General features: G+C 40.0%; 1 protein-coding gene across 1 annotated transcript in view; it reads right to left on the bottom strand.

Moving 5' to 3' along the window:
• Positions 1-22,569, bottom strand: part of LOC149315887 (synaptotagmin-6-like) — a 197,234-nt gene that overhangs the window by 109,049 nt on the left and 65,616 nt on the right. The window lies entirely within an intron of this gene.

The following is a 22,569-nucleotide window of genomic DNA, read 5'->3' as shown; positions in this document are numbered from 1 at the left end:
TTCTATATAATTTGGTAGGTTTAAAAAGAAGAAGAAGCAAACTTGACCACTTCAGTTCTTACCTGTAACTGGCAAATGTATTATACATTTTTAAAGTTTGATTTTCCCTGACAAGGCAAGTTGCAGAGAGCAAATAGTGGGGAGAAAGGCTTGGATTCCTTTCTCTACTTCACAGACCCTCAAGCTCCTATTTTTTAAAAATGTAAAAGGGGAACAAAGTGCAGCTCCAACCCTTTTGTGCCCCAGACTCCCTCCCCAAAAGGTTATGCATTCTGGCTACCACTTTTGAAGTTCAGAGTAAAGCCTGTAGAGAATTCACTGCCCCTCTGATAGTGTGGAGGGAAGGGGGAAGGAAGGAAGGAGAGAGAACTGGGACGGGGATAAATAGAAAGATGATGAGAAGTAGGCAAGGGACTAGGAAATGAGGAAGAAGGAGATGGGAGAGAAGGAGAAAAATCATGCAAGAATTGTGGGTGAGAGGAGGAAATGGAGAGAAAGACAGATAGGATGGGCAGTGAAAACTTTTAGCTAAGGAGTTTATCACACGGGAGGAATTTCTCTTAATTTCGAATGAAAAGAAAGTGGGGCCAGAACGCATTCACGTGAATTCACTAGTTCAGTTTAACATCTCTCCTCAGTTTTTGGTAGATACACCCTCTCAGCACTGTCTTTGTGCTTGTGGTGTGACCTATGGGAGCGTGATTTTAAAAAAAAAATGATAGAAGATATGATTCATTGGTTATGCATCTACTTGCAATCAATGAGGCAAGTAGCTGCAAAACCAATGAATCGAATCTTCTATCAATTTATTTTAAACACACACACACACGCACACACACACACACACACACATATATATATATAGTTCCCAAGCCAGGCTGCCGCTTATGTCACTGATGACACACAGATGATTGAAATGCATTTTGAAGTGGTGCAATCGTGCCAAAAAAGAAGCAATTACAAGGGGATAATGAAAAGATCCGCTTTCATAGTGGAAACAATGGGCCTTTTGAAATCAATTGACCAACAAGGAGCAAAGGCGAATCGCACACCAATTTAAATGTAAGTGGGAATGAACTCCATGAATCCCATCCTCCTCTCCTTGCTCTGTGGCCGGGGTAGTTATACCAAGCTGTATAATTGGGGAATCCTAATACAGGAAACAGTTTTAACAGGCAGAGGTGGTGACAGGATATCCAAATAATCTGCCATTTCATACTGAGAAATCCAGAGTCTTTGTTCCTGGTGCATCCTAAAATGTGGAAATAGAAAATAGGCATTCTTAATGAATGCAGTATCCATCACTCCAACAGAATTTGCTGTGTTGCTAAGATTTTTCTCCTTATGCCAAAGAATTATGTAGCAGGTCTAAATGTGCAAGCTAGTAGGTCATAGCTTTAATGAAAAACTTTCAGAAATGATAGATTGAGTCCTCAGTAGTGCTGATAGGCTAATATGAGGGGTCTCAGTCTATGCTACCCAACTGGCATCAACAACATTCTTGGCAAGTTTTATATATGAACACCTAATTCACCATCAGGTAGCACTCATAAAACATTAGAGAGCGAGTTCAGAAGTTAACAAAAAGAGTGCCTGTAGAGAAATACTCATTTATAAAGAGATGGTATTAATTTATCTGGCACTTATCTTGTCTTATCAAACTTACGGCTGCTTCCATGGGGTCTCATAAAAACCAAGGGCTGGATTCCTGCCTCATACTTTAAACATGAAGGAAAGCTATTAAAATCATCTGAAAGCAAACTTACAGCAGGCTAACAATTTAAGATTGCTATACTGAAGTAGAAAGGCCATTTTCATCACCAACATTGACAATACCATTCTTGATTATTCTGAGACTGTAAATGCAAGTTCTGCATATACAGTGGGACCCTGGTATGGTTCCAGGACCCCTATGGATACCAAAATCCATGGATGCCTAAGTTCCATTAAATACAATGGCACAGTAAAATAGTGTCCCTTAGATTTTTGGAATTTATTTTAAAATTATTTTCAAACCATAGATGCTTGAATCCATGGATAAAAAAATCTGTGGATATGGAGGGCTGACAGTATATTTTAATAATGAGGATGCAATTCTTAACACTCTTACTAGGAAGAAAGCTCCATGAACATCACAGAGCTTAGTTCATAACAAGCAAATATATAATTGTGCTAAAAGAATATAGAAGTATTTAGGTGTCTTCTCTTCTACAGTGTACATAATGGCCATGCTGTTTCAAGCTTTCCCAGTTCTGTGCATTGAAGGAAATTCTGTATAGCGGAGGTATACAAGTTTTAGGCTTTCATGGCCGGCATCCATAGTTTTTTATGGGTTTTTCGGGCTATGTGGTACTCAGAATGGACAGTCATATTTTTGAACAAATATGTTGGAAGGCTCCAACAGTCTTTTCTGTTCCTTTCTAGACAAATGTAAATAATTCCCCATTTATCGAACTCTGCCCATGGATATATTTTAGCCTGATGAATGCTGCTTTGCTTGCTTGGCAAAAAGTGGGATGAAAATAAAAATATATATTTATTATTTATTATAAATAAAATGCTAACCTGAAAATCACTTTCAGTGCTTTGAATAGTGTGTCCTTCCTTCCTTTACTCATTACAAGAGCAATGACAGAGGAGGCTTCTACCTTATGCTGCTGTGTTGTTGTATGCCTTCAAGTTGTTTCTGTTTTATGGTGAAACTGAGGCCTATTGTGGGGTTTTCTGGGCAGAAGTTGTCCAGAGGGGATTTGCCCTTGCCCTCCTCTGAGTTTGAAAGAGTGTGACTTGGCCAAGACTACCTAACGAGTTTCAATGGCTGAGTGGGGGATTTGAACCCTGGTCTCTTAGAGTCCTAGTCTGACTTTCAAACCACTAACTGCATTGGCTCTCCTCTACTTTACAGTACATGTAAAATAAGCTTTGGCTACTTTTCATCACATCCAGAAAGACAGAAACTGATTGTATTCCAATTCCTAAGGTCTCTAGTTCTTCATTTTCATCCCTGAAAGCACATGCAGAGAACCCTGAATATGTGTCCTATCAATAAGAACAAATTGTCTGTAACAAAATGTCTGAAATAGCACAAAAGGAATGTTATTGGCTTCCACACCTTCACAATAGCACAACTGAAGCACTGTCGGCAAACTATTCATGGGGTTTTCCCATTAATAAGAAGTTACAGGAGCATTCCAAGTTATTGACAGAAGTACTGGATGAGTGCAACGTCATGCAAAAATCTTCATGTGATCATGAAGGGAGCATTCCGTTTTTCTCCCGTTTCTTAACCCCGTGTGATAATCTCCATAAGCAACTGGGTGCCCTTAAATTGTTTTAGGCTACATTTCCCATATGCCTCTGACCAGCATGACCAAGTCAGATAATATGGGAGTTGAAGTCCACAAGATTCCTTGCATTGTGATCATTACTGTACTGTCCCCCTGTAAGATGGCACCAGTAACCTTGCTGAGAATACAGATTAGTAGTCAAATGCAACTCATAAGGTACTTTTAGACACTGAATTGTAGGGAGAAGGAAAGGGGGAAATTGGCACTAATGAAGCAGGACTCCTCCTGGCAGAACATATGCTAATTACAGGGATGCAGAAACTGTTCAAGCAATGTGATTTGAATCTCTCACTTCCTAATTCACAGCAAGTACTGTATATTTCTTGCTTCTATAAAAGCTGCATCATCATTTCCTGAAGAGGGGGGGTGATGGTGGGAATATTTTGATTTCTAAGGAGACTTCTATATGAAAAATCCTAGCTTTATGGTTTTTTTTCCTCTTTGCAATGATAGTGAATTATTAATTAAACACAAATGTCTTATCTGCCTCACTGGCATTTCATAAGCAAGGAAGGAGGAATCTGCAAACTCCAGGACCGTCTCAGCAATTCATCATCAGAATCTTATCTCACTGTTTTTATGTTATTTTTTTTCCAGGCAAGTGGAAAAATACAAAACACTTATTTGATAAATAGAGGGAATTATTTTGCCAACTCTGATTTAAAAAAAAAAGATAAACACTGAAAAGGGAAATACAGTACATGCAGCCAGAGTGTTTATTTTTCCATGCAGCCCAAATAACATACATGTCTTCACAGACACACCACTAGGAACTACTGTACAAGGAAACCTGCTTCAAAAATTTACGGTTACTTCCTAAGTTGTATCATACAAAAGTCAATTCATATGAAAAAAAAAATAGCTAGGTGATTATTTGGTTAAGTGGGTCATGCTTATTCCATCTATGCCTCTGTGGCTGCATCTGTACTGCAGAAATAATCCAGTCTGACACCACTTTAATTGCCAACAAACTACAATTCAACAAACTCTGGTTCCCAGAATTCCATAGCATTGAGCCATGTCAATTAAAGTAGAATCATACTGGATTATTTCTGCAGTGTGGATGCAGCCTATCTCACCAACAGGAATGGGTGAAAATTTCATTATCAACATTTGTATATTTCTTCTCAACAGGGAGGGAAAGAACTTGGGATTTTTTTTAAAAAAAGCTTGAATGGGGGTGAATGAAAACATACATTTGAGTGAATAAAAACTGACACGCTTCGAGTACTCCACCCTAAAAAGTCTTGGCTTCTCTGAATTTGGCCATGTACATGGTGCTGAACTAGTTGTCAGTTTCCTTTTCCAGACAGGTTTCTCATCTATATGGACAGCTACATGGCAGTCAGCTACAGCACAGCCTTCTCCACTTTTGGAGTGGCTGTACCTGTTAAATTTGGATGGTGCGGTTATATGAAAATTTCATTCAGTTTTTTAAAATAAGGGCTGATGAAAATCTGCAAATTTCTATATAAACAGAAAGAATGTTAGAATAATTAATGAACAAAGCTTAATAAATAAATTTAGCAAAATATTTCAGCTTCTGCTTTCTTCAATTGCTGAAAACGAGTGAGTTGCATCAAAGGTGAGAGTTTAGAAAACCTTGTAGCTAACATTCTTAACTTTGATGATGGTGCTACATATTAACATCTAGGTTAAGAACTTTAATCTGTGGAGCCAGAAATTCTCTTTGATATCCAAATTACATGAAATAGATTATATTATTCCCTGCCTGGATCCATGGAAAGAGGTGGATAAGAAATAAATATTGTTGATGTTGTTGTTGCTGCTGCTGTTATTATACCTTAGTTTCAAACACAGAAGCAGAAACATTTTGATATTTTATTTATTGACTTTTGTTTATTAATCACTCTAATATATATATTTTAGAGGTTATCTGCACTCTTCAGAGATCCACAAAATAACCTGACAGAAGTGTTGTTTGTTTGTTTCTATATGCCCCCCCCCCCCCAGTGTGTATGTTTGAAAAAGCAAAACCAACAAATTGTTTCTAGAAGATTCATCCCATCGATTCATTCCTGGTAGTCAAAATAAAAAAGTGCTAGTTTTAAAGATTCTCCATTACCTGGATATAGCAATTATAGACATTTTCCCATGGAGACTTCTTTTAGATAAGTGTTTCCGATTGTGAAAATGAAGAGATGAAGTCACCACAAGATACCTCTGATGTATCAAAAGATACAAAAAAGGTGAATACGTATTTTCATACTATATGGCTACAGGTCAGTTCTTCCTCATGCTAAAGAAATGATTAAGTTTTTAAATGACTTTATCAGGCAGCATACATATGAAATAAATAATATAAAATAAATAATAAATTAGGCTCGCTTGCTCTCTGTGTAATCTGCATGCCATCTTTCTTATCAAACTGCTGTATCAATATTACTTGGCAGAAAGCACAGAGATTTAAATATCAGGGCCTTTCCACACTACACAACAATAGCACTACTATCCTGAAATGTGCCGTTTGGCCCAGTATACCACAGTTCTGAACAACCTTCCCTAAACTGAAAATACCAGGTTCCCAGGACAGAAACATGGCAGTTAAAGTGAAAAGACAGAACTATAATTGTGTAGTGTGAAAGATATCCCACTTTAAAGCAGCTCTGGAAAAACAGTTTTGATTCCCTTCGATCCTACTGAATTTGTTCTCCACAAATTGTCATGCATATATTCTACAAACAAACAGGAGACTAACAGCACATTACTGACATCTAGGTGTAATTGAAAATACTTTTTTTCTTCATCATAGTGAATTGAGTTCAGCACTTGTAGCCATCACAGTGTCCAGTAGAACCAGCTATCTGTTTGCATGCTGGGCACCACACACACAACCATTCAGAGGCCATAGTAAGACTGGGGAGTACAGGTGGCATCCTCTTTCTATATCCCCTTGACCTCCAGAAGGTCCAAAAGCCAAACAGCCTACTTGACCTCCAGCCAGCTTCAGAAACACTTCTGCGACTCCTGTCTTCCATCCTCCCCATCCATCGAATGGCTGTGGGGGATGCCCACCCTGCATGCAGATGGGTATCTGAGGGTTCATGATTCATGGTGGATGCAGGTGCTGAATTCTTCCACCCAACACCACACCATACACCTCTGTAAGTCAGTAAGAGGATGGTGGCCATTATTTAAAATATTGTCTCATCCTGCCTTTCCCCCAGTATTGAGACCCAAGGCAACATTGCTCTTAGCAATGAAACATCCATTCATGTAAAGTAACTCCCTTGATGACTGGCTAGACTTGCTACTTAGAATTAGATTTATGACCCTACTGCAGAGATGGGCTATTTAGCTTATGCAACAGCAGCTCATTTTGTTTCAATTAAGTGCTTAAAGCCCCATGTTTTAATCTGCTACTTGTTAGCTGCTTATAGAGCAGCACCAGCCACAAAGATACAAACACAGAGAGAAGTAAATCCCACTGACTTCAGTGGTACTTATTCCCAGGAAAATGAGCATAGGTTTCCATCCTAGAAACATGAAAGTTACATGCAAATGAGATAATTCCAGAACCAAATAGGAAGTAGCAACTTGTGAGCTAAATGAGTTGAGACCTATTATTATTTCCTGCATCTCCCATCTATTGGAGCATACAAATGATGAGTATTTTCTGTTGGCTATACTCAGCTAATATTCTGTTGGCTATACTCAGTTACGTACTGTTAAGTACTGTTGTGCAATGAGTGGTGGAGTTTAGTCACCATCATAACGTAATTTTGTTTCTGACCTTGTAGGCCTGCACTTTAATGCAATAGATCAATAGATAAGTATACAGAGTGCTATCTGGACTTACTGCCTAGTGCATATAGTCCACCAGGTTTCCTGGTTTTGCTGAAGAGTTCAATGTCATTTTTAATATTAGAAGAGCATGGGAAAATCTAAAAGGTAGGATGGCCACTGAGAGATCAACAAAAAAAGCCAAGGAAATAAATCAACCCTGCAGAACAAAAAAATGGAGTTTTGATTAGCATAAACAAGTTGTTAATTTGCTAATTGGTAGACACACATTTAGAAATAATTATTTTAAATGAAATTACTCCATTAGAATAGTGCATCTCTTCATGGTCAGAAAGACCTTTGCACCTGCCCAGTTTATGGACTTGGTGCTAATTGTAAATGGGCAATGTCAAGGCCCCTGCCTGGTCTCTTTTCTTAAGGTTCCTTCACTTTAAACTGGACTTAAAGTTAACATAGACCTTCAGATGATATCTTCAAACAGAAGACTGCCTTCTGAGAAAGAACAGGAAGGACTATGCTGGACCACTTCCTAATCTTTTTGAATAACAGATGGGAATCATGCGGCCACTCCCAGAAGCCATAGTCATCATAGCCTATGATGAGAGATTATGGGAACTGAAGCTCAGTAACATATGAGGAGCATATGATACTTACCCCTGGAGTTTTATTTGGGGGAGTGCATGGAAGCTTTTTATTGCAGATCCCATTTGTTGAAATGTAATCTTTATGTCTAATACAATTTATACTAGATAAACATAAGGTGTCCCTCCCCTAACCTGAAGAGAAACATATTGGTCATACTGGCATGGAGGCTGAGGGTGAGAGACGTGAGTTGAATTTAAAAACAAAAACAAAGCTTAGAAGAAATTAAGGCTGATCTCACACATGCATATAGTATACTGTATAGACATACTTCAGTTAACAAAGGCTGTGACAAAGAAGCTCCTTTTTACAAAGTCTTTTCCTTGCATTTTGCATTTTGGAAGAAGCCTTCAAATAGTCCCTGGAAGATTCACGTTGTTTTTATTTATTTACTCTAGCCTTTCCTGACCTTGTTGTTGGGGCGTAGAAAGACATGCTGTGTCCACAGTTGTTTCATTCCACATGTGCGTATTGTTAACTTTGAACAAAACTTGATCCTCCTCCTCCTCTTCCTCCTCTGCTTCCTAAACTTTTTGTGTCCTGGGGAAGAGAAAGGCAAGGAGGACTCTAGGAGAGCCATCTCTGCCTGAGGGAGGAGGAGGAGGAGGAGAGTGGGGAAGCTCACTGGATCATGGCCTCTAGTGAGACCCATCCCAAGCTGCCACTTCTTATTCCCCCATCTGTCCCATCACTGCCCCAGTTCTCAGGACAAGATATTGTGTGCCCACTTAGTCCAATGCACCCTAGGTGCACCTTAGGCCAAGGGAAAGTCAGTGTCAATGACAACTCATGGCAGTGAAGAAGCTAACAGCACCTCTTGATCAGGGCTGCTGCCATCACCTGTTTCTGGCTTGGTCCCCTCAGAGGAAGAGGGAAAGCAGTCTCAGTGGCTGTACTCCTGAACAAATTGCATGTTAGATCAGCCAGCTAGGGAGGAGCCGTGCAAGTGTACTGCTTTCTGTGAACCGCTAGAATAGAACATGTCCCTGAGCTCCCCACTGTCCTATGCCACCACTTCCACCCTAACCCCAATCCTATACTATGTCAAACAGGAGGTGACATCCACATGTATAAAGGAGGTCAAGAGGGTAAAATGTTTGAAAGCCACTGTTTTAGTGCACTATCCTAAACTTCAGTGCGAGGTCTGTCTAGGAGAGAATTCCAAGTGCTTAAAAGGTAAAGGTTTCCCCTTTGACACAATAGTCAAGTTGTGTCCGACTGTAGGAGGGTGCTCATCTCTGTTACTTAGCCAAGGGATCCAGCATTGTCAAAGACAACTTGGTAATCATGTGGCCAGCATGACTGCATGGTACACTGTTACCTTCTCATCAAAGTGGTACCTCTTTATCTACTTGCACTTTTACATGTGTTCAAACTGCTAGGTTGGCAGAAGCTGGGACTAGTGACAGGAGCTCACTCTGACATGCAGCACTTGGGTCTCAAACTGCTGACCTGCCAATCTTGAGATCATCAGTCAGCATCTTGAGCACTGAGCCACCACATCCCATGTCCTGAACCACAAAACCTGTAGTTCTGTAAGATGGAAATCAATGGTATGAAATGGTTATAACTGTGCTAATTTGGATACCTTTGAAAGACAGAGATACTGTATAGCTCCATCATCTGATTTAAAATGTACTGCTATTCTCAACAGATAGTTCAAAGATACAGCTTAGATGTTCTGAATCCATCATACAGAGGTAGGGGTGTGTGTGTGTGTGTGTGTGTGTGTGTGTGTGTGTGTGTGTGTGTCTGAAGAATACTGGAATTAAAGTGTTTTGAAGTCAGTCCCACTACATTCAATACAGATATGAGCTCTGAAAAACATACCTCACAAATTTCCCAATATGATTCAGTTTTTATTAGGGAAAACCCAGGGTCATTAACTTGTAGACTTCCAGGTATTGCTGGACACTCCTATCTGCCCTTTCCAACATTCAGTATGAAGTGGTGAGGAATGGAGGATGTTATAGCCCAACAGCATCGGAAGGTCATATGGGGTCCACCCCTATATTAAAGGAAGTTATTGGCTAGTTCCTGTACCATCACCAACTTATAGACATGGCTCCCAATTATCTTTCATTATTTGAAAAGCTTGTACAGTGAGCCCTTGGTATCCATGGGGGACCTGTTCCAGATCCCCCCGCAGATGTCAAAATCTGTAGATGCTGTAGTCCCATGCACTTAATGGTGGAGAAGCTGCATTGCCGCACCACCATTGGGGATAATGGCACTTTGCTCCTCAGCCACCCAAAACCTGCCTAGCCTTCCTCTCCCCTCCTCCTCCTCCTCCTCCAACCCCTTGTCCTCTTCCTGTGGCCTGGCAGGCATGGTGAGGCCTGGAGGGGCTGGAAGTGGAGTGGCGGAGCCTCAGCGGGGCTGGAGCCAAAAACGAAGCTTGAGGTCATCCGGCCAGACCCCTGAACCTCCCCCTGGGAAGTGGCACTCCAGGGCACCACCCTCGGATCTTCCTCTCAAGTCTTCTAGCCCCAAGGGAGGCCCAAACCTTGCAGTTCCCACCACCTCCATCAGGACTGGATGAGTTCTTCCAGCTCCGTCCATCACTCCAACCATCAGGTTCCCTCCTCCCTGCAGTGCATGATCAATGGGACAATTGGAGGGGCTCATCCAGGCATGATGGGGATGGCGGCAACCATGAGCTTTGGGTGTCTCTTGGGGCTGGAAGACCTGGGAGGGTGGGGCTCTGAAGTGGGGTGCTTTGGGGCCAGCCCGGATGACCTCATGGTCCTTTTCAGCTCCAGCCCTGCTGAGCCTCCGCCACTCCGCTTCCTGCTCCTCCAGGCCTTGCCATGTCTGCCAGGACACAGGAAGAAAATGAGGAGTTGGAAGAGGAGGAGAGGAAGCTAGGTAGGCTTCAGGTGGGGGGAGGAGCTGGGCCCTACAACACCCCCCTGGGGAGTGGCAGTCTGGAGCACCGCCCTCAGATGTTCATTTCTACTGGGTCTTTATTCTCATCCTTATCCTCCTCTTCCCACCACCGCCTCCACCTCTGCCTCTTCCTCCCCCCTATTCTTCCCCACTGCCACCACCTCTTCCTTCCTCCGCCTCCCCCTCCTCCTCCTCCTCCAACTATACCCCCCCCCCCCGGAATCCGTGGATGGCAAGTCCACAGATACAGAGGGTCTACTGTATTACACCAATAGTGAAGGATTTCACCATTTAAAATATTACATTTGCTTTTGCCCAGAGGCACTAGTTGTACCATGAAGCTTTTCAGACTAAGTTGGTACACAGAGCCACTAGAAAATAATCTATCCATATTGCATTAAACTGCTTGTTTTTCCCCCCAAGCTGTTCAGCGAGATATTAAGAACCAATTGAATAAAAGGGGAAAAAGAAAAAAAAGAGTACAGAACAGTTTGGGGGCATATTGCTCTAAAACAAGAAGCACTTTAATACTTTGCCCAAAGAAAAGAAAGGCCTTTGTTTAGTCTGTCAAGATGTCCTCTCTTATCATTGTGTGTTCCAGAGCTTGTGAGAGAAGCTCATTAATGAAAGACTCCATTTTATTTCATCTTGGGTGGAAATGTGTGAGAAGAATATGGTGTAATTAAAATTCTCTTTTTCCCCCTCCCTGGTGATTTGATGCAGCTACTCAGGTTTGAGTTACCAATAGACATAATTAGCAGAACCCAAACAGAGAATACATTAATGCCACTGACAAAGCTGTATTTTTGATGGGCTATTTGCCCCCAGACAATACCATACTAATTATGGCAACACTGACTTTTATTACTCAGTAGCAGTGTTCATAGAAATTAAGAAGATTCATAGATAACTATGTCTCTCTCAATGGAGATCTCTCTTAATAATATCAAAAGTATATTTTCCTCCAAAGATAAATTTGGAAGCTCTCACATTATTGTTGCATCCTAGGGTCACACTAGTTCATGTGCTGGATTCAATACAAGAACACACAGAGCCCATCAAGGGAAAGAGTGGGGGGGGGGGGAATTCTACATACTCTCCTTCTGACTTAATTAGTAGAAAGAGAAGAGAGGAGTGGGTGATATTTATTTGTCTTCCTACTGTAGGAACTAGTTCTATCAGTGGAACAGGAAACAAGGGGAATCTCCCTCTTCCATAGTTCCATTTACAGAGACCCTGAAACTAGACCTCTTTATTTTGAGGTGACTGGAGTCAACATTGGCAAGCAGGTCATTGCCAATTTTGACTATTTGCTGGTGTGTTTTGTTGTTGTTTAGTTTTTTTTACAAATCAATGAAAATGCAATACATTGCACTGGTAACAATCTGAGTGCCATGAAAGCAACAGCTAAATAATAATTAGTACACTTTGTTGATTTGGACTCTTTCAGGATAACAACAATGAAATAACAGCAACATACGATGAGAAATGTTGGATCTGACTAAAGTCTTCTTTATTTCAATTTTCTTTAATCACTTTAATCAGTTGCCTGTGGGAAGTCTGTAAGAAGAACATGAATGTATTCTCTGCATGTTTTGGAGTGCCATAAGCAAAGAAATATGGTCTGAGGCTAACTGGCCATCTCCAGTAAGGAAAGACTCTGGTTCAGGAAGACTTTAGTTCACAGACCCACAGTACTGAGGCCAATATGTCCTTGAAGATGAAATATTGGAGACAAGATTGAAAGATAGGCACTGAATAAGAGGGTGCTCATGTGCAAACAGGCTAACAAGGATGTCTGAAGATAAGATAGCACCTGCCCTAGAAAGTCTCCCCCAATTAAAAACATACTTCAAAACTGAGAGTTTATCTCTTAACATTTCTCTGACTATGAAATAATGTAGACCATAGTAGTCACTAAATGCTTTCTAAAATGTCTTGTTTTAAAAGACTACTAAGTTTATATTATATTGTTTTGTGCTATGTCTTTACCATGCAGTGAGAATAAGATTTATGTTAAATTAATTTAATGTTTTTATTTTATATCGGTTTGATCTAATTATGTATGCCTCGGATAAGCTGCTTACACTTTATTTCTCCCTACTGTTAAAGCTAAAGAATCCAAAGACTTTGTTTCAGTTAAGAGTTGGGTGGCATGCATATGGCATTGTGGCTGGACATTCAGGAGAATGTTTAGATAATAGACTTTCTTATATTAGAAATTACCTAGTTGGGACTGCTTGTGGTGGACAGTTCTCTGGCAAATCTCATTGGTACAAGACTCAACAAAATGTTGACTCTGGCACAATCTTTTGTTCAACGCAACTCAGCTGGCCTTGCTGTCAAGGGTATAACCAATAAAGAGGATAATGGCACTCCTCATTGAAAGAGGAACTAGATAGCAGTCCATACTGGTACTGCAAATTTTGAATAAGCAAACATTTCTGTAAAAAGTTGAGCCCGGGTTCACTAAGTGCATACAGGGGACAACACCTGTGGACTATGGTTCACAGACAGAACACAAGACCAATCAATCTAGGCATCTACGTGCATACTTTAATCCTGACAAAATATTCATATCCTGTCTTATAAGAACAGGATCATATATCATATATGCTTTTTTGCTTACCAAGGAGTTTATCACATGAGCCCAATTGGCATTGTGATCAAGCTAACAAAAGGAACTGGATGCATAGCGGTATACAAGCATTCCCTCTCACACATCTTTACAAAAATGTGACTGGGGCCTCACACTCTCTTCCGTACTCCTCCCTAACTCTGCCCTATGCTCTATCCACCATGCCTTTCCAGTTTTTTTAATTTTTAATATAATTTTGGAGGTTTGCTAATATGATTTTTTAAAGTAATGCTTGGGAACAAAGAAGGGAATCTGGGATGGGGGAAAAGAGGGGATACTGACACTATGTGGCTGTCCAGTACTGGAATTGATCTGTGAAGGACTTATCATACCTGAGAACTAATGGGATATTATAACATTTGGGGGCTGATTGGTTTTCCCATCAATGACAAGATGTGCTCTAACCATGTTTGGTGGGTAAAGCAATGACAAGATGGTGATGGCGTAATGTGATAAATATCACCACAGATGCTATTTCTCAACTTTAATGGTGGGTTAAAAGCCATGTGTGATAAAATCCTAGGGGTTGGAAACAGGCACAGGGGACCATCAAAGTTAGGAATATGTGGCTTTGAAGTCTGGTAAAGTCAAACACTTGGATGGTGGCAATCTTATATAAAGACTCAGCTGGAAAGCAGAGGGACACACACAGATGGAAAGAGTGGCCAAGAACAGAGGGGTTTCTTTGCCAGACAATCTGTGCTTAGCCTGCTATTCATATCTGGCATGTTTAAAACTTTTGCCACTTAAACTTTTAAGATGTCATTCCAAAGACCACTCTGAAAACCAGATGGATCTAAATTATTCTGTTTCTATTAATAAAAGAAATAAAGAGAAAACAATCGGTAAATAGGAAACCCTCAAGACTTGTTGGTGCTTCATCCTACTTGTAACTGCTGCTGCCCACCACAAAGTGAAAGGCTACAATGAGGACAACAGGAGAGAGCACAAGTGGGGAGATAACATAACCAACAAAAACACTATCCTTTTTATTCTTTCTTGGGAAATGGCCTCAAAATTACATTGTTTTTTTGGTGGGTAAATGGTACTTTATATTCTAGTGTATTTTTTAAAAAAGTAATTTAATGATAGTGATGCCTTGGTTCCAAACTCTGCTTCCAGAGGCTGGTAAGTTTTACATATTATATTCATTTTGTACTGTTTTTGATGGACCTAACTATAGTTCAAACAGTTGATAGGGTGATCTAAGTATAGATCAAATAGATCATCTGATACTAACAAAATCCTTGACCAGGTTTGTACAATATATGAATGATGTTTTACATTTCATTGCTACTTATTATTTATTAAAATTAATTTATGTACCACCTTTTATCTGAAGAATTAAAGAGGTTTACAAGATAAAACAAACGGAATAAAAACAATAAAACATGCAGCAAGATATCCATTGTTCAGTAAAGCCTGTGTTTAAACACTTATGCCCACAAATGCTGTCATGAATAGCCCTCATGGTGGAACACACTATCCCTTCTCTAGGTCCCTGTTGTATCACTAAGGGGATTTTATTCCACAGTGCTCTTCTTCCAATGTGGTCAAGGTTATCTGTCTCATTAAGCACACATTAGAAAAATAATCATGTCAGATGTGGATAGAGTCTGCAGACATTAAAAAGGAATATATTTCACTGTGTTCATGGCAATTTTAAGGAAACAGGTCAGGAAACAAATTAGAAAAGGGACAGAGTTTCCTCTGTGAGACATTATGTCACTTTGTGTGTAATAACGGAGGACTATGGCATAGCTGATCCACTTTCTTTAACTGCTGTGCAGCAGTATCTCACTTGAGTTGGGAACCAAGCCATATCTGTTATATTTACTACTATTTCATCTCTTCCTTCCTCCTGTCACTCTGTTACCGCTGCTGTGGTGAATTCTGAATTGTTAGCTCAAGGCAGAGGGCCGTCTTTTTTGCTGTTATTCTGTAAACACATTGATAGCACCACAGAAGTCATACATAATATCTACAGCAACAACAATATTACTTCAATTATTTTTGCTGCATGTTTGCTTTTTTTAAAAAAAAAACAAACCACACAGTAAACTATTTAGCTGAAGTCAGAACCACGTGGCAAAAGATTGACTTCAGTGCTGGCTGAAATGTTTTCATTCAATGAGGATGTGGCACAGACCAAGCTTAGGTGACATTTGGGAAGAGTTTGCTCTCTTTCCTGAAAGGAGACCACCAATATCACTATGTAGATTCATGAGCCTAAAACTGCCAGGCCAAGGGCTTAATTAAAAAGCCATCTCTTTAAAGTTTAATTTGACAAGGCTTATTCTATGGTGACGTTTCCTGGAATACAAAGCTTTGACTTCAAAGGAAGGGATGAACTGGAGGATATTTTGAGAGTAATTATAGAAGATTATGAAATCAAAAACATCTCATTATTGCCGACTGAACTGGGAAGACTGCCTGCTCACAACAGAGAACTCTGTGGGAGCCAACAGCATGATCTTCCCAGCCACATGTCCCATCACTGCCCAAGGCAGAGGAAATACTGCCCACCAATGCAAATTAGCCCCCAGCTCTGAAGAAGTTGTGGGTCTCTCCATTTTCTCATTAATGGAGATGCTTTCCTATCCACGATTCATGGAATCCCTTCTTGAAGTTCCACATGCCACAATAGTGAAAGTAAAACTACATGAGAAAGTTTGGTAAAAGCCCTCCTTTGGTCTGCCAAAGAGTATTCGTTATTCATTGCTCACAACTAAGGCTGAATGTTAATTGATTCATTCTACCAGCTATTTGTCCAGCTGCACACATTCTTATTTGCAATTATTCTACTTAATTAAGCCTGTTCTCTCAATCTCCAGGACTACTTCCTGTTAACTTGCCCATCACAAAAATATATTTCAGGAAAGAAACTAAATAGTGGCAATAAATGTCACTTTTTAAATAGAACAATAAAGAAGTAAAAAACAAAAATAAATTTCTGTGACCAGAGACATTATCCTGATATCTTCTCATCCTCAATAATATACGTACACAGTCTTCTTAATATATATGTATGTATATATATATATATATATATATATATTTGAAATTTTAAAATTTATGTTGGGCAATTCTAGAATATCAGTTTACAAATAATATATATATATACCAATTGCAATGAAAATTTAAAACAAATCTAACAATACAGGTCAACAGCATTAAAAGGACATCGTATATATCAGGGCCTAAAGCTAGTTGCTAATCCCAAACAAAGCATACCCTCATTGAATCAATTGAATTTATATAAATTGTATCTAATCTTTCAGCAATTGATTTAATACTGTAGGTCCAGGTTGCAAATCTGCCCATGTTTTGAGATCTGTTCAAGAGTCCCTTCTCTCTGTTCCACCACCCTCACAGGTACATTTGGTGAGACCATGAGAGGGGTCTTCCCAGTGTCTGTTCCCAGGCTTTGGAGCTCTCTTCTCAGAGAGGTTAGAGGACAAGGGCAGGAAGGAGGAAGAAAAGGGAGAAGACTATTCCAGCTAAGACTGGAAACTGAATTAAAATAAGGAACACTAGATTAATGTAGCCCTATTTATTCCTGAGCAGGAATTGCTGGAATCATGAGACTATTGCATTAATTTCCCATGCAAGTGATGCTCAAAATTCTAGAGCAAATAATATCACCATACATGGAACAAGAAATGCCAGATGTCCAACCTGGGTTGAGAAAAGGAAGAGGCACTGGAGATGATGCTGGATAATGGAATTTCAAACGAAAATCAGTTTGTGCTTTATAGACCATAGCAAAGCCTTTCATTGTATGAATCACTCTTAAATAAATGGGTGTGCCACAACATGATACGTAACCTGTACTCAGGACAAGAATATAGGAAAGAATATAGAGAAACAGAATGGTTTTCATTTGGCAGGAGGGTGAGGCATTCTATCACCCTGTCTGTTAAACTTGTATGTCAAAAATATCACATGTAAAGCAGGATTAGACTCAGAAAAAAGAGGTATGAAAATTAGAGGAAGAAGATCAACAATCTAAGATATACAGATGGCACCATGCTATTAGCAGAAAGATCTGAAAAGATTACTGAAGAAAGGCAAGGCAGAAAGTGCAAATGCAGGTTTACAGCTAAACATTAAGAAAATAAAATAATGAACATAGACTATATACATAATTTTAAAGCAGATGATGATGACATAGAAATAGTTCAAATTTTCCCATACCTGGGTTCAATCATTAATCAGAATTGCAGTCAAAAAATCCGAAGAAGATTAAGGGGCTGTACAGACAGCCATGAAGGGATGACATGTAGCTACCCCTGTTTCAGCTAGATCAGGACCATGGCAACTGTGTGCCACAGCCCTGATCCGGCCTCTGGAGAGTGCAAAAAGGAGCTGCAAAAGCAGCTCCTTTTTGCACCCTCCATGGGTCACCATAGCCGCAACGGTGTGGCTTTATCATGCATCATGTGGATGCACCCTGGGGAGCGGTTAGGGCATCCAGTGTGCAGATGCTGTGCCCTAATTCTGCCGACAGGTCGGCACAAGGTGTTGGTCTGTATAGGGCCTAAGACTCAGAAGGGGAGCTATGAAGTAACTAAACAAAATCTGGAAGAGTAAAAATATATTGCTCAATACTGAAGTTAGGATGGTCCATGCCATAGTATTTCCCATCTTTATGTATGGTTGCAAAATCTGGAGAGTGAAAAAAGTGACAGGAAGACCATAAATTCATTTGAGGTGTCATGCTGGAGAAGAGTTCTGCAAATACCATGGCCTGCTAAGAAGACAAATGAATGAGTCCTAGAGCAAATGAAGCCTGAAATCTCCCTAGAAGCAAAGATGATTATACTGAGGTTGTCATATTTTGGCCCTGTCATGAGAAGAAAAGACTCACTAGAAAATACGATAATGTTTGGTAAAGTAGAAGGTATCAGAAGAAGAGAAAGGCCATATACCAGATGGACAGAATCAATCAGGGAGCTCATAGCCATGTGTCTACAAGTACTGAGCAGGGTGACTAAGGATAGGGCAACTTGAAGGTCTCTTATTTATAGGGCCACCAGAAGTTGAAGTTGACTTGAAGGCAGTTTACAATGCATGCTTACACATTGTTTTGTAGGGAGCTTATTCCCACATAGGTATGTGTAGGATTGCAATATGAAAACACACTTGAAGTTTAAACTAAAGAATAGTTGATGGAATAGAAGCCAGTGTATTGCAGTGGTGTATTGTCAGCCTTCTGAACATCCTTTGAAATAAAGTATGTAGGGGTGGTGCTGTGGTGTGGTTGAGAGTGCACCTGATAATAGAGGCTAAGATTTTGTCCTATGGGCCAGAGTTTCCAAACTCAATTTTATATAGATTGGGGAAGAAGGGGGACTCCTCTTGCCCTGAAATCATGTATCACCCTTGACTTTATTTATTTACTGGTGATGTCTGAGAGACAGAAGGGAAATGGCACAGTGGAGCAGTATGTATTCTGTCTCTGATAGGGAGAAGATCTGAACTTCATTTGCCATTTTCTTTAAAGCAACGGTGGAAAATCATTGTCCCTCCAGATGTTTTGGACTGTAGCTCCCACTTTCCCTTGCCATTGGAGTTTTTGTTTGGGGTCTGGGAGCCAAAGTCCAAAACATCTAGAGGCCCAAATTCACTTTCTCAAATAACAGAACAGATAAAAGTCCTCTGCCAATATTCTCAAGTCTGGTACAAAGATAGCAACTTTTGGTCCAACTTTTGGGTATACAGCCCCCATAATCCCTTACTCCTGGCCAAACTGGATGAATCAACTGTGAATTGTAGACCAAAACAATTCCCCTTTGTTGGAGTAGTGCAGTCAGATAGAAAGACATTGTGACACCAAAAGTGGGGTAGAAATATGGGCTGGTATTCAGTCTTGAAGCTACGTATCTGTAACCTCAAAATGTGGATCCATAACTGCTCTGTATACACTAATCCTACAGGCCACCTTAAAAGCCAGCAGCCCCAGTCCATTTTAAGAACTAGCCAAAGAATCAGAGGAAAGAGAACCATACAGCTGACAACTGGGGAGCACGGAGGAGGAGGTTTCCATCCTTCTCCCACCAGCAAATGAGACAGAGACCATTAAAAGCAGGACTGCTGTCACAATTCCTTGTCACAGCTTCACTTTTGCTGGTATCCTATTATATATCTTCACAATTCAGGAAAGCAATTTATTCCTTAGTGCCTATGCTAGGTAGCTAGGTAGACTTAAAGTTACATGATGTAACAGATCATAGAGGATTCCAGTGACTATGTTTGATGGTTGTTTTTCCTCCCAGGTAACCATACCAGAGCCAGACAATGTACAATGCATTATGGGCTGCCAAATCTGGGAGGATTCTAATATTTAGCTGCTGCATGAAAATAGCAAGGGCCAACGCTGTTCTTGAGGACTCTTGCTAAGGCTCAAATTTTGTCCTGGCTGTTGCAGCTGCAGCTGCATCCCAGCTTACACTGATGTCATCCAGGCAGATGAACAATTAAAGCTACATCTGGTACTGCTCTGTAGCAAGAAACACAAAAGGTCAACAGGAACAGGTAGACAAGGTATTTTTACTTTCTCGCAGCATTATTCCTGTCTGGTCAAAGCACGGTGCACCATTTGTTCAAGTTGGCACTTCTAATAAAAATCACTTATGTCATTATGGCAGGATATAAAATAGATTTATGAGCCCGCAAGACTCTGTCCGTCTCTAAATGGTTGCAGCAGAATGTTTGTGTATCTTTGCAGTATCTGTAAAGATGCTACTGTTCTGGAACCAGCCTATATAATCTAAATGTACAACTGGATACACCAGAGACCAAAGCTCTCAGTATTTTGAAACCTGCCATTCAAACTAGAGTAAAAAGGCAGGGAAAGAAGCCCTGGTGTTTTAAAGGATGAACTCAAACGTGGCTTGGCTTGCTCACTTGACTCATCTGCATTTTCTGCATTGAACTTCCTTCAGGGGTGTAAGGAGAAGGCTGATGAGGATATTCTCCTTCCCAAACAGGTATTATTCCCCACCACCATGAAATTTTCCTTCAGTCTCCAAATTTCTAACACTGCAGTAACTGAAAATTTTAGTTGAACATTTAGAAATACAGTTTACGTATACCAAGAAAAAGGGCAGGCAAAGTTACAAAGGGAATGGGAAAACAGCAAATCTAAGAGTGAATTGTTTACAGTTTAGAAATTTGGGAGAGTCAGTCTTGGACTGTGACTTTAGAGACCAGGATTCAGTTCCCAGCTCAGGCATGTAAGCCCACTGGGTGACTTTTGGTAAGTCACACTCTCTCAGCCTCAGAGGAAGGCAATGGCAAACCTCCTCTGAACAAATCTTGTCAAGAAAATCCCATGTTAGGGTTGCCTTAAGGATCACCATAAGTTGAAACTACGTGAAGGCACACAACAAACAAACAAACAAGAAATTTGAAGCATGAAGGAAAATTTCATTTGAGGGGAAGGATTCTTATTTGAGGATGCAATGCCCTCATTTTGCCCCCTATCTCATATCCTGCTCATTGCTGAATTCAAAAGAAGATTTGTTGGCAAATGGTTCTGATTCACAGCTTTTAATTTGTTCAGTGACTATAATTCTGTGTCCTTGGTCAGAAGTAGATTTACTGGAAACAGGTCCTATAACTAATCAGATGACTAGTGATTGTATGGTTGTAGGCTATTCACATATCCCTCTTTTCCCTGATTTGACAGCCATGCAGACAGATTGTTCTCTGGAATTTGGGCAAGCAGTTACTTTCTGATTCCTGTTCTAGTTAGGGATGTGTACAACTATTAAGTCAATTACCATGGGCTTCTTCCCTCTTTCCACATCTAAGTCCAAGCCATGCAGTTTCAATGTTCATTTTTCTTCTTCTTTTAAAAGAATCAGACTTATTTCACATAATTTATTTTTAAATGAGCATTTTGTGATATGAAGACATTGTTTTATACATATATGGGCTAAAACATGGTTGTATGCATGTTTTGAAATTCATAGATTTCCCTATGCTTGTTGTTCAAATGTGCATATTTTATCATACATGTTTTTATGAGTCCTCAAATGTGCAAAATTCTGAACTAAAGTTCCTCTTCAGCCCATGTCCATTCCCAGATGACATAAACTCAAGAAATTTGCAAACCAAATGAAAAAATATCCAAAAGTGTTGGATTCCTCACACATTCTTATTCTTTCCCTATGACATGGTGTTTTCTACCTGTACGTGAGGTCAGTGTTGTAAATTCAGAAATAAGTTTAAAGGTTCTACTAATCAACATATGTGGAAAATGAAAATGGAGGGTGCAGCCACTTAGCATCTGGAGTGGGCAGCAAGAAGCATCTGTCTTCTCTTCACTCAAGTAACTTTTGGCAAGAAAGAGATTTTGCGGCACAGACAGATATTCTGATTACTGGAGAACTGAAGTGCACTAGGGAAATTAGCAAACAGGTGGCATTTTGAGGACACTTCTAGTACAACATATGGAGACTATCACAACCTATTAGTTTTCTAGCCCACATCATCCATAGATCGGCAAACATCCTGGAAACAGCTCCTAGCATATCCAAGGTAGCAAAAATCATTCAAAGTGAGCTTCAAATAAATGAAATAGGTATCTTTTCTTTCTACTAAATTTTAAACAGGCAGGATCATGCTAGACTCTACAACCTCCTTGGACCCTTCTTCCCTGAAAGGTAAAGAACAGAGATGACACTTGGCTTTTAAATGGTCGAAGAAAAAGAAAAACAAAGCACTATTTAGTCAAACATTTCATACAGTTTTGTGTTTTAGATTGCTGTTACTCATGGATGGCTAGTTTAAAAGCTATGATTTTGCTGCTGTATGATAAATCAGCAACTGAGATTTAATGGAGACTATTAAACATTATGTGTCCAGCACAAGGCCAGTTTGTGTGCTAAATCTGACATTGTGAGTTGTGTTATAAAGTACCAAGATATGATGAAATAGGATGTGCCGCAGGATCATTGTGTTTTCACATATGCCCTGGGCTGAGGCAAAACTACTTAGTGTTTTGTGAATACGGTATTTTTGGTATTGAAAAAAAACCCTGTTACTTTTTCTCCCTGTAGAGATTTTCAATGTGAAGTCGAAGGCTTTCATGGCCGCCATCCATAGTTTTTGTGGGTTTTTCAGGCTATGTGGCCATGTTCTAGCAGAGTTTCTTTCTGACGTTTCGCCAGCATCTGTGGCTGGCATCTTTTGAAGATGCTAGCCACAGTTGCTGGAGAAATGTCAGGAAGAAACTCTGCTAGAACATGGCCACATAGCCTGAAAAACCCACAAAAAACC

Source organism: Sceloporus occidentalis, unplaced genomic scaffold (genome assembly GCF_023333645.1).
Source record: "Sceloporus occidentalis isolate IW3139 unplaced genomic scaffold, rSceOcc1.0.p SCAF_3, whole genome shotgun sequence".
Lineage (NCBI taxonomy): Eukaryota > Metazoa > Chordata > Lepidosauria > Squamata > Phrynosomatidae > Sceloporus > Sceloporus occidentalis.
This window is presented reverse-complemented; position numbering and strand designations above follow the sequence as displayed.